The 9,380-nt window shown below is 42.6% G+C and overlaps 1 pseudogene; it reads right to left on the bottom strand.

Moving 5' to 3' along the window:
- Positions 1–224: 224 nt before the first annotated feature.
- LOC112071758 (mucin-2-like) lies at positions 225–1,083 on the bottom strand (annotated as a pseudogene).
- Positions 1,084–9,380: the final 8,297 nt, after the last annotated feature.

Here is a 9,380-nt window from a genome sequence, read left to right on the forward strand (position 1 = left end):
GTGAAAAATAAATTACCTTTCCATTTTCTTTTTTCCTACTTACATTGATAAAATGCAATTGAACGAAACAAAAAAAAGATGATCTCTGAATAAAATGAATCCATTGGATGTAGTTAAGTATTACAAACCCCTGTATCATTTACTTCCTGTATTACAATGTATTTTACACATCTAAGAGCCATGGTTTTACACATCTGAGATCCGTTGTTGACTAGACTGGGAACTCACTGTAATCCGTTGACGCTGACGTTACCGCTTGGCCAGCTCCACGAAGGTTCCATCCAGCTTCAAAGAAACCTTAATAAAATAATAGTAGGACATTTTATTTGACAGACGCCTTTCAGGACCCTCAAGGTCACCTTAATTAAGATCATAGAGCAATAAAAACAATCATCAATAGGCAATTTAAAACAATTAATCAATAGTGAAATTTAAAGCACATTCATCAATTAGTGCAATTTAAAAACAAAGAACTGATCAAAAAGGAATACCTTGGTGATTGTGGGCAGCCCATCTACCTCCCCCGCTGCAACTGAACGTTAAAGGCCTCGTAGCCGCTGCTGCTCTTACACAACGACGACAGCACGTAGTTACAGGTGTAGGGCAGCTGGAAGAAGTCTCCATCGTAGGTTTTGTAGTGGTAGTTACCCCATGTGCTGCAGACCTGCCCGTTATGAGGGGGACTCACTCCTGCTGCATGGGGAGAAATGTACAGTATAGTTGCACCATTCATGTCTGAATGATAAGATGTATAATATAACAGTAGAGTAGAATATAGATATTTGAGTATTTGGTGACATATATTCAACAACACAAATTACCTGATAAGATTTGCAGTTTGGAATCATATAGACTCCCAATGGAAGTCATATCTGGAATCATAACTGGAAATAGACAGGGAACAAGTCTTATTTTGCTTCTAACCCAGCTCCTCTTTAATTCCTAAACTGTACTACATGGGTTATCCTAAGGTGATATTAAATTGTATTTCATCATATCTTGTCTTGTCTTACCAGTCTCAGAATGTGCAGCAGATAGTCCGAAGACGAGAGCGATCCACGGCTTCACCCATTGGAGTGCCATGATGGTTGTTCTAACGAGTCGTCCTGGTCCACCTGAACAGGTATTCTTCCTTTTCCTACTGATACCGTGAGGCACCAGGTGCCTGCTTTTAAACTACTACACTCCAAGGATAACCTTGATGATGCTGGGATAGTTGATTCTGTATCTAAGGAGGGGACTGATTAAACTTTAGGTGTTACCATTGTTCTGTTTGTCTGTCTGTCAGAGGTAGGATTACCTTTACTGTAATTGACATTGTGTAATGTATTAATTATAATAATCCCTAGGTAACTATCGATATTCCTGATATGTAGGGTACGTCCCAAAAGTGTTCCATATTCTCTGTACAATGAGTGTACATAACATTAAGACTCCAGGTGAAAGCTATGATCCCTGATTGATGTCACCTGTTAAATCCACTTCAATCAGTGTAGATGAAGGGAAGGAGACAGGTTAAACAAGGATTTTTAAGCCTTGAGACAATTGCGACATGGATTGTGTATGTGTGCCATTCAGAGGATGACTGGGCAAGACAAAATATTTCAGTGCCTTTGAACGGGGTTTGGTAGTAGGGGCCAGGTGCARCGGTTTGTGTCAAGAACTGCAACGCTGCTGGGTTTTTCACCCTCAACTGTTTCCCGTGTGTATCAAGAATGGTCCATCACCCAAAGGACATCCAGCCAACTTGACACAACTGTGGGAAGCATTGGGATCGACATGGGCCAGCATCCCTGTGGAACGCTTTCGACACCTTGTAGAGTCCATGCCCTGACGAATTGAGGCTGTTCTGAAAGCAAAAAGGGTGGTGTGCAACTCAATATTAGGAATGTTTTGTACACTCAGTGTATAGTGCACTACCTTTGAACAGAGTCCTCGTGTATGGTATAGGGTATAGGGTATAGGGTGCCATTTGGGCACATATTGATTACAGTAAACCCTTATCTAAACTGTGATGAATGGACAGACTCATCAACATTCTACAGAATCTTAGATTGTTTCATTGATCTTTAAAGGGCCAGTCTGTGATATTTACAGCCATTTATGCCATAGACATGTTTGAGTGGTTACGTTTCTCCWGCCCTATCCCTCAGCTTTTATAGCAAACCAAGTGACGGGGCTGRCGTTTAGTTATTTTTCAAATGAAGGAGTGGGCCTGTGTATGACTAATGGATGATGCGCTGTCTATCTGTTTATGCTGATTATATGGTTTTACCTGGTTTTTAATACATTGTATGACATCACATGTTATGTACGTTSTGCATATGTACAAAGATGTTKAAATAAACCTTTAAAACCTGATGAGATCAACTTGTTTGAACTTCAGTGTTTTATAACTTCAATTGTGGTTTACTACTTGTCATGTTTCATGGCTTGTTATTGGAAAAGGAGAAAGTTTGTGTTAGTCTATTGTTGGACACAGTTGCTTCCCAGCCAGGACTCACCACTCGACCACAGCCAGGACTCACAGCCAGGACTCACCACTGGACCACAGCCAGGACTCACCACTGGACCACAAAGTTGTAGATCAATCCCAAATAGTACCCTACTCACTAGCCCCCATAGGACCCTGGTCTAAAGTAGTGCACTATATAGGGCTCTGGTCAGAAGTAGTGCACCATATAGGGAATAGGGTTCTATAGGGCTCTGGTCTAAATTAGTGCACTATATAGGGCTCTGGTCAGAAGTAGTGCACCATATAGGGAATAGGGTTCTATAGGGCTCTGGTCTAAATTAGTGCACTATATAGGGAATAGGGTTCTATAGGGCTCTGGTCTAAAGTAGTGCACTATATAGGGAATAGGGTTCTATAGGGCTCTGGTCTAAAGTAGTGCACTATATAGGGAAAYGGGTGCCATTTGGGACGCTGTCATAGATGTCCTACAGTTGTTCAAGCTCTGGGTTGTGTCTACAGATTATTTGTTTTTGGTTGCAGTAAACGTTGTAACATCGACTCCACCTCTCAATCATATATAAGTACTCAGTTCTCTAATGAAGCATTAACAGGACATTACTAAATATTGACTTAGCAACTTATTTACAATTCATCATCAGCTTTTGGTGAACACACTACACAGTCACGCAGTAGAAGATGAGGTGTCAAGCTCAGCTCAATTATAATTCACTGTGTTACGGATACAGGTATCCTGTGTGTGTATCCTGTGTGTGTATTTCTTTTCTCTCCTTCTCCCCTCACAGGTGGCAATCATCATTCCCCAATCAGTCATCAATCAGAACCAGACACACCTCCTCCCGTTTCCATTATCCAATCGCATCCCTTGGTTTAAAAACCCATTCAGTTGTTCACTCTGGAGCTCAATCTCTCTGTCATGCAATCTCTCTGTAGTTTGGTTTAGCAACTACATGTCACTCTGTCCGTTACCCTGTGAGTATTGTTTTTGTTATGGTGTTTGACTGTTTGTTTGATGGTGGGAAAAGGGGGTACCAAGACAAGTCGCCCATGGGCATACACTACCCGTAGGAATACTTTGTCTAAGAACACTAGTTAGAACTGGGCGGAATACCCACTGTATTTTTGGTTAGTCAGTTAGCTGTTATTGAAGTAGGCTAGTCTAGCTTAATGGTGTTTATGGTTAGTTCGCTGTATTGAAGTAGGCTAGTCTCGCTTAGGGGTGATTTTGGAGATTTGTTTATTTCCTTGGGTCCAGCTTAGCCCCTTTTCCTGCCCCCCCCCCCCCTTTACCGTGTGTTTACAAATAAACCATGAGTGTTGACGGTAGATTTGTTGTCTGTGGCTATTTGTTCTCTGCTACTTTTTCACTGTCATTTGCATGAGTTGTTACTGGTGTCGTTACCATCCCTCTAGATGGCCGGGCCAAAGGGATTCGTAACACACTGAAATATTTCAGAACTATACTTGTACTAACAGGATATCTGTTTTAACACATCTAAATATATTTGTTCTATAGCCTTTCTTTCATCAGCTAATATCTCAAAGTGCTGTACAGAAACCCAGCCTAAAACAGCAAGCAATGCAGGTGTAGAAGCACGGTGGCTAGGAAAAACTTCCTAGAAAGGCCAGAACCTAGGAAGAAACCTAGAGAGGAACCAGGCTATGAGGGGTGGCCAGTCCTCTTCTGGCTGTGCCGGGTGGAGATTATAACAGAACATGGACAAGATGTTCANAAGAAACCTAGAGAGGAACCAGGCTATGAGGGGTGGCCAGTCCTCTTCTGGCTGTGCCGGGTGGAGATTATAACAGAACATGGACAAGATGTTCATAAATGACCAGCAGGGTCAAATAATAATCACAGTAGTTTAGCAGTTTACACTCCCAACGAGAGGTCCAGAGTGGAAACAAACAACGAATAGTTGCCGCCGCCCTGGAGCCTGATCTTCCTGCACCTTCGTCGCTGGGGGTAACGGTGTCTACTCTTACCCCTACGATTTTAAAGTCGGCAACCTTCTGTCCCTGCTCTGGATCGAGCCGGGCTTCGCCATCTGTCGGAGGCCTGCGCCGGGAGGAAGTTATCCTGCCTCTCGTCCGTCCTTAAAAGGTTCTCCGGATCCTGTGAAACGTGGGAGTGGGCAGATTTCCTCTTCTCGCCGGCTGTGATTTTAGGTAAGAAATGTGACTGTTTTTGCAGGAACAATGTCCTATCCCGGAGCTTGAGTAAATGACATTACTAAGCTGCTCCCGAATGTACTATGCTAGGATATGGACGTAGAATCTATCATAGCTTTGGAGCACCTTAAAAAAAGCGAACTCAGCTCCATCATTCATTGAATCAGATAGCTCATTCGTCACAAAACCCACTGATAATGCAAACTACTTTAATGATTTTTTCATTGGCAAGATTAGCAAATTTAGGCATAACATGCCAGCAACAAACGCTGACACTACACATCCAAATATACAGTTCAAGTCAGAAGTTTATATACACTTTTACATACACGAGTTTACAAAAACTCATTTTTCAACCACTACACACATTTCTTGTTAACAAACTATAGTTTTGGCAAGATGGTTAGGACATCTACTTTGTGCATGACACAAGTAATTTTTCCAACAATTGTTTACAGATTATTTCACTTATAGTGAATTATATCACAATTCCAGTGGGTCAGAAGTTAACTGTGCCTTTAAACAGCTTGGAAAATTTCAGAAAATAATGTCATGGCTTTAGAAGTTTCTGATAGGCTAATTGACATCATTTAAGTCAATTGGAGGTGTACCTGTGGATGTATTTCAAGGCTTACCTTCAAACTCAGAGCCTCTTTGCTTGATATCATGGGAAAATCAAAAGAAATCAGCCAAGACCTCAGCCAAGACCTCAGAAAAAAATTGTGGACCTCCACAAGTCTGGTTCATCCTTGAGAGCAATTTCCAAACACCTGAAGGTACCACGTTCATCTGTACAAACAATAGTACGCAAGTATAAACACCATGGGACCACGCAGCCATCATACCGCTCAGGAAGGAGACGTGTTCTGTCTCCTAGAGATGAACGTACTTTGGTGCGAAAAGTGCAAATCAATCCCAGAACAACAGCAAAGGACCTTGTGAAGATGCTGGAGGAAACAGGAACAAAAGTATCTATATCCACAGTAAAACGAGTCCTATATCGACATAACCTGAAAGGCCGCTCAGCAAGGAAGAAGCCACTGCTACAAAACCGCAATAAAGAAAAAAATCCAGACTACGGTTTGCAACTGCACATGTGGACAAAGATCGTACTTTTTTGGAGAAATGTCCTCTGGTCTGATGAAACAAAAAAATAACTGTTTGGCCATAATGACCATCGTTATGTTTGGAGGAAAAAGGGGGACACTTGCAAAGTCAACTTTGTGTATGTAAACTTCTGACCCACTGAATTGTGATACAGTGAAATAATCTGTCTGTAAACCAATTGTTGGAAAAATGACTTGTGTCATGCACAAAGTAGATGTCCTAACCGACTTGCCAAAACTATAGTTTGTTAACAAGACATTTGTGGTGGTTGAAAAACAAGTTTTAATGACTCCAACCTAAGTGTATATAAACTTCCGACTTCACCTATATCTGAGGGTTGGCCGACACTAGGCGGCTGAGGGTAGGCCGACACTAGGCGGCTGAGGGTTGGCCGACACTAGGCGGCTGAGGGTTGGCCGACACTAGGCGGCTGAGGGTTGGCCGACACCAGGCACCAGGAGGCTGAGGGTTGGCCGACACCAGGCACCAGGAGGCTGAGGGTTGGCCGACACCAGGCGGCTGAGGGTAGGCCGACACTAGGAGGCTGAGCCCCTCAGGTTGTAGCCACCCCATCGTCCCCCACCCAACCTCACAGCATGGAAGAAGCCTGATACAGGTACTTCACCTTGGCTTTTGATAAGCTGGAGAAACCTTAATGTTGACACCTTCAGCTCTACGGGGCCTAGTGAGGAGTACTGTATCGACACCTTCAGCTCTACGGGGCCTAGTGAGGAGGACTGTATCGACACCTTCAGCTCTACGGGCCTAGTGAGGAGTACTGTATCGACACCTTCAGCTACGGGGCCTAGTGAGGAGGACTGTATCGACACCTTCAGCTCTACGGGGCCTAGTGAGGAGGACTGTATCGACACCTTCAGCTCTACGGGGCCTAGTGGAGGAGGACTGTATCGACACCTCAGCTCTACGGGGCCTAGTGAGGAGTACTGTATCGACACCTTCAGCTCTACGGGTCTAGTGAGGAGTACCAGTATCGACACCTTCAGCTCTACGGGTCTAGTGAGGAGTACTGTATCGACACCTTCAGCTCTACGGGGCCTAGTGAGGAGGACTGTATCGACACCTTCAGCTCTACGGGGTCTAGTGAGGAGTACTGTATCGACACCTTCAGCTCTACGGGGTCTAGTGAGACACCTTCAGCTCTACGGGGCCTAGTGAGACACCTTCAGCTCTACGGGGCCTAGTGAGAAGGGTAATAGTGAAGGAGGTGAATGTGGGTATTGTTTAGGTTGATCCTGTACTATTTTTGTGTTTTTGATTGATTCTTTGTAGATGTCGATCAGCCAAATCCTCGTGCCCCTAAAACATGCCTCAACACTCCAGGGTCATACACCTGTACAGGTACTGTAAATGCTCTTATTGTATGTAATTGAAAAAACGTGAAGACCTTAACCAATCGCGATAGTTACAGAGAACTTATTTACAATGGTGGTCTGGCAAGTGGCAATACATCTGTACTTCTTCCTGTGTTTGTGGTTTGTTTCCCAGAGCTGGACCAATCCTCAGTCTGATCAGTCTGATCGCTGCAGTGGTTGGCTGTCATGTTGATGATAATGGCCTGTTGTAGAAGGTATGTCCACAGAGCTCCAAATAAATTTTGATTATATAATTCTCTGGGTCATTATAATGTACTCGTCTGTCAGGGTTGAAATTAATTCCATCATTTGCATGTAAATCCAGGAAGTACACTGAATTTCCCTCATTGAATTTTTTTATTATGAAATTGACCCCAATCCTGGTAAATGTTGTGTAACAATTGTTACGTCACAACATTTCAAATACAACATTTCTGTTCTTGAATATTCTTGCATGTTTTTACCAAAGAAGCCAGAACCGATAACCAGTGGTTGCTGGTGTGGTTGTCATGTTGATGATACTGGACTGTTGTAGAAGGTCCGTACATCAGAACCGATGACCGGTGGTTGCTGCAAGAGGGACCGATATTATTTCACTAAAATGTGACATACATTATATCCTGATAAATAACAGTACAGCACATGACTGTATGGATATTGAACTTAACTCCAGATTGTTCGAAAATATCAATATAACCTTTGAATTGTAGACGTTTTAAGATGACTAAAGTAACCCTATTTTAGACCACATTATACCGCTCGTTATTCCCATGGATGAGAAGAGTTTTCCACTTCAATTTGGACAGAACGTTTTTTTGACTTCTAAAAAAAAAAAAGTTAATTTACTACGTTGAATTCATTAGCTGTATTAAGGCTACAGTACATCACTCCTTTGTTTGGGGGGATTTAGTGTTATAGCCCAGCGTTTGAAGTGCATAAAACTCTGAACAATAATCCATTAGCATCCGGATCGCATGTTCCTGTAACAGCTTTTCTGACTCAGACTATGGCCCCGTTCCAGGCCGACTATATTGCAGTCGTTGCTGCAAGCAGAATATTATGTTTGCGTGTCAGATTTCGATATCTACAGTGTTCACACCCCGTGACTTTTTCCCCACATTTTGTTGTTACAGATTGAAATTAAAATGGATTAAATGTAGATTTTGGGTCAATGGCAATACCCCATAATGTCAAAGTGGAATTATGTTTTTAGACATTTTTAACAAATTCATAAAAATAAAAAAAATGTAATATTGAGTACAGAGGGGTATGAATACTTTATGAAGGCACTGTATGTATTTGGCTCATATATATATATATATATACCAGTCAAAAGTTTGGACACATCTACTCATTCCAGGATTTTACTAATAGCTATATATGATGTAGTTAGCTGATAAGTTTAACACCTATCCAGGCGCTGTAAGATCAGTCAGGCATCTACAAAGTAGTGAGTCTGGAACATTCCCTCCCTTTAAACCGGTTCAGAAACAACTCTGGCTGCGGGAGGGTCTCGAGTGGAGGCAAAGATTATCTATTTAATTGACAAGATAGCAGAGTGACCGCTTTAACAATGAAAATACATGTCCTCAGTGTGTAACGGCAAGTGAGATCAGGTGGTAACATTCTAGCCAATGAGAGAGGGCAGATACGCGTGCGAACAACACGCACAAGGAAGTCGTTTTTCCTCGGAGTTGCCGGAAAGGCCACGTTGCATCTTCTCACATCAGCGCGTTTGTAACAGCCTAAACATTACGAAACGTCTATTCGATCAAATAAAGCCTCGCGTAATTCGACACTCATAGACCTCCAAACAAACAAAAAAAAACGTGGCTTATCTCACGCTTATCCGCTTCATCTCTGTTAGAGGGTAACTAACCAAACACTTTCTGGCAATGACCTAAATCTAGTGACATCAATGACCTACCTGAGCCTTGAAGTCAAATGACTTGTAGGCTACTTCAGGCAGGGCTTCTGTGGGTTAAAGCCACACGCCTTAAAAATTGTGCATCTCCACAAAAAACAGTGGGGGCCACAAAAGGCACCAGACAAAATGGAGAAAGTGCATCACATGGCATTTTCACATGCAAATAGAAGTTAATTTCTGTAACATCTAGCAGCAACAATGACTTTAAAGGGTAATATCATTTGCAGACTCAAGAGACTATAACCACACCAGAGCAGACAGCACACAGATGGGTGGTTCAGGAGACTATAACCACACCAGAGCAGACAGCACACAGATGGGTGGTTCA

This window comes from Salvelinus sp. IW2-2015, unplaced genomic scaffold (genome assembly GCF_002910315.2).
Source record: "Salvelinus sp. IW2-2015 unplaced genomic scaffold, ASM291031v2 Un_scaffold1708, whole genome shotgun sequence".
Lineage (NCBI taxonomy): Eukaryota > Metazoa > Chordata > Actinopteri > Salmoniformes > Salmonidae > Salvelinus > Salvelinus sp. IW2-2015.